Source organism: Ceratotherium simum, chromosome 29, assembly GCF_057802395.1.
Source record: "Ceratotherium simum simum isolate JZ-2026a chromosome 29, ASM5780239v1, whole genome shotgun sequence".
NCBI lineage: Eukaryota > Metazoa > Chordata > Mammalia > Perissodactyla > Rhinocerotidae > Ceratotherium > Ceratotherium simum.
Genome location: NC_141928.1, coordinates 8,835,032 through 8,843,476, shown reverse-complemented (window position 1 = coordinate 8,843,476; position 8,445 = coordinate 8,835,032).

Sequence of the window (8,445 nt, the reverse complement as noted above, 5' to 3'; positions counted from 1 at the left end):
GATCCAGGTCACCGTTACTTGCATTAGGATCCATAGCTGTCTCACATTTGGTGACAAGCCAAGAAGCTTGTCTGGGGCCCCCAGCAGCGACAGGGCACTGCCTGTAGATGAGGTAGTTCCTCCATCGCCCTGTTTCTCCCAATCTAGAATGTCTCTCTGGCTCTGCAGATGCTCCCTCCTGAGCATGTGGTGACAGCGCATGTAGGGCATGTGATCAGGTCACTGCCCTCCTCCTCTGTTCCTGCTGCCACACCATCCAGCCTTCTGATGAACTTCTTTCCAGATCGGAAGCTGGTGCATGTCCTGCTGGTCTTCAAGCCTGTTCATGACCTGGGGAGACTGTGATGGGTTTGGCCCAGCTTGGGGAGTAGACCTTTAAGTTAGGGTTGGGGTCCCACTGGAAACCTGCTAGAATACTGGGCACAGGGGAGGGGGTTCTTTGTAGGAACTTCTGTTTCTTTCTTTTTTTTTTTTTTTTGTGAGGAAGATCAGCCCTGAGCTAACATCCATGCCAATCGTCCTCTTTTTGCTGAGGAAGACCGGCTCTGAGCTAACATCTATTGCCAATCCTCCTCCTTTTTTTTTTTTTCCCCCCAAAGCCCCAGTAGATAGTTGTATGTCATAGTTGCACATCCTTCTAGTTGCTGTATGTGGGACGCGGCCTCAGCATGGCCAGAGAAGCAGTGTGTTGGTGCGTGCCCAGGATCCGAACCCGGGCCGCCAGTAGCGGAGCGCACTCACTTAACCGCTAAGCCGTGGGGCGGGCCCAGAACTTCTGTTTCTACTCTGTTGTCCCCAGTCGCTCTCTCCTTCAAATCCTGATCTCCTTCATAGCATCAAGAAATCTAACAAGTCAAGGCTGGTTGGTGGAGGTTGCGCCTCCACAACCTGGCTGTGGTCTGGTGACCTTGCCCTAAGGGAGGTAATGATGACAGTGACCGTTTACTGAGTTCCTGCTCCACGTCAGGCCCCTCCAGTCCCTTGTTTGTTGGGTGGGTCCCCTCCCCATTTGACAGACAGGAAGCTGAAGCTCAGAGACGCTGTAGCGCACAGAGCTCACTCCAGCCAAGGAGCGCCAGACACTCACTGTCTTATATCAGTGCTTGCTTCACCAGTGACCAGCACACCTTGGAATGAGATCTGAGAGCAGAATTTTTAAATTCTAAATTGTTCTAAACTGAGTTACATTAGAGCAAAGTAAATACCCTTTTCTCCTTCCCAGGGCCATCTGTATCCTCCAGGACCATGGTAGTGGCTTGCTAGTCTCTCCCTGATTGTTTCTGACATCCTTTCCCCCCGCAGGCACCTCTCTCCAGTCCACCTCTCTCACTACCACCCAAGGCACACAGCCTGGCCCTCTTTTTTTTTTTTTTTTTTTTAAAGATTTTATTTATTTATTTTTCCCCCAAAGCCCCAGTAGATAGTTGTCTGTCATAGCTGCACATCCTTCTAGTTGCCGTATGTGGGACGCGGCCTCAGCATGGCTGGAGGAGTGGTGCGTCGGTGCGCACCCGGGATCCGAACCCGGGCCGCCAGCAGCAGAGCGCGTGCACTTAACCGCTAAGCCACGGGGCCGGCCCCCAGCCTGGCCCTCTTTATTCTCCTGGCAGAAGTCCCGGTTCTCCAGTACACAGCACAGAGGGAGCCTGCTGGCCATTCCTCCAAAAAACCTCCAATGGTGTTAAATATTCTTGGAGGGGCAGGGGACTCTGAAACAAACCAAAGCGTGTAGCATTGAACCAATAACAGCAGTCCTACAGCAAGACAGGTCCGTGAGCTGCAGCCGGTCGTTCTGCCTTTCCAGGGCCCAGGTCCAGGCAGGGGTCTCAGCCAGAGCCTGCTGAGGGGCCTGGACACTCACCTCGTATGACACCAGGCATTCATTCCTGGGAGGCAGCGTGACCAGGAGCACAGGCCTCGGCATCAGGCAGGCCTGGGTCAAATCCACCCTTGGCCTCGTTCCATGTGACCTTGCTGAGGGACTCTGTCCCCTCCTGTGAGTGACAGCTGTGGAGGAGTGATGCTGAGCTGGCCCACGTAAGGACAATAAGCACTCAGTGTTGACGGTGATGATGACGATTCCCAACCGTGTCTGGGGAAAAAAGAATAATCATGCTGATACACTGAAAAAAACCCCAAATGTCCATCAACTAGAGAATAGGTAAATCAATATTTATGCACCCATTGACTACTCTAAGGCAGTTAAAAATGCATGACCTATGTATATGAACATGAATAAACCTCAGAAAACTTAATGTTGAGTGAAAGAGCAACTTATAGAAGGATACATACAGAATGAAGCATTTATGCAAAGTTTTAAAATCTCATAAGTGCAATATATAATGCTTATGGTACATATGTTGTAAATATGTAAGAACATGCATGATAATGATAAATACCGAAGTCAGGATAGTGGCTATTTATGAGGAGAGGATGGTATGGTGTTGCCCTATATCCCCAGTCACAAAATGAATCAGTGGCTTAAAAGTGCTTCACTGAATCAAAAAAATATAGATAATAATTCTAATTGTAGTTAATATATATTCGACACCTAATATGTACCAGGCATGACTGCTTTATATGTATCTTGCTGAATTTTCTCAACAACTCTAGGAATTAGATGTTATTAACCCTACTTACAGATGGAGAAACAGAGGCACAAAGGCAGTAACTTGGCCAAGGTCCCCCATTGGCACATGGCAGAGCCTAGACTTAAACACAGCAGTCTGATGCCAGAGCCCATGTTCTCCACTATCAGAAACATGTTATCAATATAAATAGACAACAGGATTCTGGTGTGAATACAGAATGGGAGTCTGTATGGGCTGGAACTAATGGCTCTTCAAGAATGATTATTTTACGTAAGAAACCAAAAAAAAGAAGAAGAGTGGAAATAAAATGTAGAACAATAAAAATTGGATTTTCTGGGCCAGCAAGCTTCCCTGGTCCCCTGTGCATTACCTGTTATGAGAAACAGAGGCAAAGAGTAGATGAACACGTTGAAACATTTCAATCAATTTCAAGTGAAGCACAGTGATCTCGTACATAAGCCAAGCAAATTCCCCATACCAATCACAAAAGAACACATTCTAGAATGAACCAATTAATTGCATCCCTAAAGCTGGGGAAGAAACCCAAACTACAGAGACAGCAATCATAGTTACACTCCTTGGAGGAAAAAGTGGCACCAGATATAATGTTGCCAAGAAGCTTATAAGAACCAGCTGCTGTTCGTTGTGACCTCAATAAAGTAATCGAGAAAAACAAACAGCCTCTGTTGATCCCAGCATCCTTTGAGCAAATAACACTGTTGCCTAGTGGAAACTGCCATTTAGAAAGTGGAGTGTCGGGCCGGCGGGCTTGGCAGTTAAGTGCGCACGCTCCTCTACTGGCTGCCCGGGTTCGGATCCCGGGCACGCACCGACGCACCGCTTCTCCGGCCATGCTGAGGCTGCGTCCCACATACAGCAACTAGAAGGATGTGCAACTATGACATACAACTATCTACTGGGGCTTTGGGGGAAAAAAAGGAGGAGGATTGGCAATAGATGTTAGCTCAGAGCCGGTCTTCCTCAGCAAAAAGAGGAGGATTAGCATGGATGTTAGCTCAGGGCTGATCTTCCTCAGGAAAGAAAGAAAGAAAGAGAGAGAGAGAGAGAGGGAGGGAGGGAGAGAGGAAGAGGAAGAGGAGGAGAGAGAGAGAGAGGAAGAGGAAGAGGAGGAGAGAGAGAGAGAGAGAGGAAGAGGAGGAGAGAGAGAGAGAGAGAAAGAAAGAAAGAAAGAAAGAAAGAAAAAGTGGAGTGTTTAAGTCCCCTCCTATTATTGTATTGCTGTCAATTTCTCCCTTTAGATCCCTTAATAGTTGCTTTATATACTTTGGTGCTCCTATGTTAGGTGCATATATATTAATGTGTTATGTCATCTTGCTAGAATGTCCCTTTTATCATTATATGGTGTCCATCTTTGTGTCTTGTTATCTTTTTTGGCTTGAAGTCTGTTTTGTCTAAGTATGGCTACACCTGCTTTCTTTTGCTTGCCATTTGCTTGGAGTATCATCTTCCATCCCTTCACTCTGAGCCTATGTTTGTCTCTAGAACTGAGATGGGTCTCCTGGAGGCAGCTTATCATTGGGTCTTATTTTTTAATCCATCCAGCCACTCTGTGTCTTTTGATTGGTGAATGCAATCCATTTACATTTAGAGTGGTTATTGATATATGAGGGCTTAATACTGCCATTTTATCTTTTGGTTTCTGGTTGTTCTATATTTCCATTGTTTCTTTTTCCTTGTATTTCTGTCTGCCATTTCAGTTTGGTGGTTTTCTGCAATGTTTTTCTGTTTCCTCTTTTTTTATGTTTTATGACTCTGCTCTGATTTTTGTTTTGTCTTTACCATGAGGTTTGTATAAAAGATCTCGTAGATGAGATAGTCCTTTTTCTGCTGATAGCATCTTATCTCCATTTGTCTATACAGGTTCTGTCCTTTTCCTCTTCCCCTTCTGTTTTTGTTGTCACAAATTATCCTTTTTTTTTTTTTTTGTGAGGAAGATCAGCCCTGAGCTAACATCCATGCTAATCCTCCTCTTTTTTTTTGCTGAGAAAGACTGGCTCTGAGCTAACATCTATTGCCAATCCTCCTCCTTTTTTTTTTTTCCCCAAAGCCCCAGTAGATAGTTGTATGTCATAGTTGCACATCCTTCTAGTTGCTGTATGTGGGATGTGGCCTCAGCATGGCCCGAGAAGCGGTGTGTCGGTGCGCGCTCGGGATCCGAACCCGGGCCGCCAGTAGCGGAGCGTACGCACTTAACCGCTAAGCCACGGGGCCAGCCCACAAATTATCCTTTTTTATATTGTGAGTTTGTTACCATGAAATGGTTATGGTTATTTTTGATGCTTTCTTTCCCTTTTGCCTTTATGTTATAATTAAGTGTTTTTCTAACCTATTCTGATACAGAGTTGCAACTTTCTGATTCTGTCTATCACCTCAATCAAAGCTTTATACCTTTGCCTTTTTGTTTCAGCTAAGGGAAATGAGTCAGATGGAGAAAGACAATTACTGTATGACTTCACTCATATGTGGAAGATAAACAAACACATACATACGGAGAACAGATTGGTGGTTACCAGGGGGGAAGGGGCTGGGGACAGCAAAAGGGGTGACAGGGCACACATGTACAGGGACAGATGGAAACTAGACTTTTGGTGGTGAATACGATGCAGTCTATACAGAAACTGAAATATAATGATGTACACCTGAAATTTATATAATGTTATAAACCAGTGTGACCTCAGTGAAATAAATTAAACACACACACACAAACAGAAAGTGGAAAATGATTTGGAAGAACAGTTGTCAACACATGTGCTTCCGTTTTCAACTGGATCAAACGCTGCTGAGCAGCGTTTGGTCCCCTCTTGGCAGGAGGGCTGCCTCTTTGTGAAGGGGAAGTGCTCAAATAATGCTTGTTCTCTTTATCATTAAAATCCCATGCTCAGATGACACCAAAAGCACAGACAACAAAAGAAAAAATAGATAAATTGGACTACATCAAAATTTAAAATTTCTGTGTATCAAAGGACACAATCAACAGAGTGAAAAGACAGCCCATGGAATGGGAAAAAATATTTGCAAATCATATATCTGATGGGGGTTAATATCCAGAATATATAAAGAACTACAACTCAACAACAAAGAAAACCCAAGTCAAAAGTAAGCAAAGGACTTGAATAGACGTTTCTCCGAAGAAAATGTACAAATGGCCAAAAGCACATGAAAAGATGCTCAACTTCACTAATCATTAGGGAAATGCAAATCAGAACCACAATGAGATACCGCCTCACGCCCATTAAGGTGGCTACTATCAAAAAACCAGAAAATAACAAGTGATGGCCAGGGTGTGGAGGATGGAAACCCTCCAGCAGTGTTGATGAGAACGTAAAATGGTACAGCCGCTGTGGAAAACAGTGTGGAGGCTCCTCAAAAAACTAAAAATAGAATTACCGTATCCCAATTCTGCAGCCAATTCCAACATGTGGGTCTTTTCCCCACATCACCAAGCAACCCCCCGACACCAGCTGAGTGTCCTACAATTCAACTCGTTCTGACACCGTCTACCCGGACGTAGCATCAGTCCCACAAGACCACCCTCTACTTCAGATGCCAATCACAAGTCCAGGTTGTTACCTGTGCATCTGACTGACTGGCTATAAATCAGAGGTTCTCTGACTCCCTCCTTGGGTTCAATTAATTTGCTAGGGCAACTCACAGAACTCAGGAAACCAGTTTACTTAGTAGATTACCAGTTTATTACAAAAGATATTAAAGGATACAAATCAACAGCCAGATGAAGAGAAACACAGGGCAAGATCCCAAACAAAGGAGCTTCTGTCCCCAGGGAGTTGGGGGCCCAGCGTGGCGGCACATGGATGGGTTCTGCAGAGCTCACCAATCCGAAAACTCGCCAAACCTAGTCCTTCTGGGTTTTTGTGGAGGTTTCATCACATGGGCGTGGTTGGTTAAATCACTGGCCATTGGTGACTGATTCAACGTCCAGCCCCTCTCCCCTCCCCGGAGGTCAGGGGGTGGGACTGAAAGTTCCAACCCTCCAATCACAGGGTTGGTTCCCCTGGCAACCAGCCCCCATCCTTTGGTCAAAAGTCACACCATTAACATAAACTCAGGTGTGGTTGAAAGGGGTTTGTTATGAATATCAAGACACCTCTATCACTCTTATCACTTAGGAAATTGCAAGGGTTTTAGGAGCTCTGTGCCAGAAATGAGGATAAAGACCAAATATATATTTCTTATTATCAATCACAATATCACACATATGATCCAGCAATTCCACTTTTGTGTATATACCGAAAAGAGTTGAAAGCAAGGTCTCAAAGAGATATTTGTACATTCATGTTCATAGCAGCATTATTTACAATGGCCAAAAGATGGAAGTAACCCAGGTATCCATTGACAGATGGGTGGATAAACAAAATGTGGTGTATACACGCAATGGAATATTATTCAGCCTTAAAAAGGAAGGAAATTGTGACATATGGTACAACATGGATGAACTTGGAGGACATTATGCTAAGTGAAATAAGCCAGTCACAAAAAGACAAATACTGTATGATTCCACTTATATGAGGTACCTGGAGTAGTCCAATTGATAGAGACAGAAAGTAGAATGATGGTCGCCAAGGGCTGGGGAGAAGGGAATGGGGAGTAAGCGTTTAATGGTTAGTTTCCGTTTTGCAAGATGAGAAGAGTTCTGGAGATGGATGATGGTGATGGTTGCACAAAAATGTGAATGTACTTAATGCCACAAAACTATATGCTTAAAAATGGTTAAGAAGGGGGGCTGTCTGGGTGGTGCAGCAGTTAAGTTCCCATGTTCCGCTTCGGCAGCCTGGGGTTCACTGGTTAGGATCCTGGGCGCAGACCTACTCACTGCTCTTCAAGCCATGCTGAGGCAGTGTCCCACATAGAAGAGCTACAACTCTACAACTATGATACACAACTATGTACTGGGGCTTTGGTGAGAAAAAAGAAAAAGAGGAAGATTGGCAACAGATGTTAGCCCAGGGCCAATCTTCCTCACAAAAAAAGGTTAAGAAGGTAAATTTTGTTATGTGTATTTTACCACAATTTAAAATAAAAATAAATTTTAAAAAATCTGCTATCGATTGAAAGTTTGTGTCCCCCCAAAATTCGTATGTTGAAAATCTAATGCCCAAGGTGGTGGTATTAGGTGGGGCCTTTGGGAGGTGATTAGGTGGTGAGGGCAGAGCCCTCATGAATGGGATTAGTGCTCTTTATAAAAGAGACTCCACAGAGCTCCCTAGCCCCTTCTGCTGTGTGAAGACTCAACAAGAAGTCTGCAGCCTGGAAGAGAGCCCTCGCCCGACCCTGCACCCTGATCTCAGATTCCACCCTGCAGAACTGTGAGAAATAAATGTCTGTTGTTTATAAGCCACCCAGTCTGTGGCACTTTGTTATAGCTGTCCAAACAGACTAAGACAAAAGCTCGTGCTCAGAAGTGGTTTTCCAGTTAGTTGATGCTTTCTTTGTGAGCCAAGGGCCACTGGGACCAGTGCCGAAGAGCCCCGTTTCTGGGAGCGGCAGCGAGGGAGGCCCCGGCTGCGTGAATGGAGGAGGCCTCGAAAATGCCAGGCTCCTCGCTGTGTTCCCAATCGGCAGTGCGTGGTGTGCCTTCTGATCTTCACGTGGTGCTGAAACTGGTGACCACATGGGGCTGGCCCCGTGGCTTAGTGGTTAAGTGCGCGCATTCTGCTGCTGGCGGCCCGGGTTCGGATCCCGCCGCGCACCGACGCACCACTTCTCTGGCCATGCTGAGGCCGCGTCCCACATACAGCAACTAGAAGGATGTGCAGCTATGACATACAACTATCTACTGGGGCTTTGGGGGAAAAAATAAATAAATAAAATTATG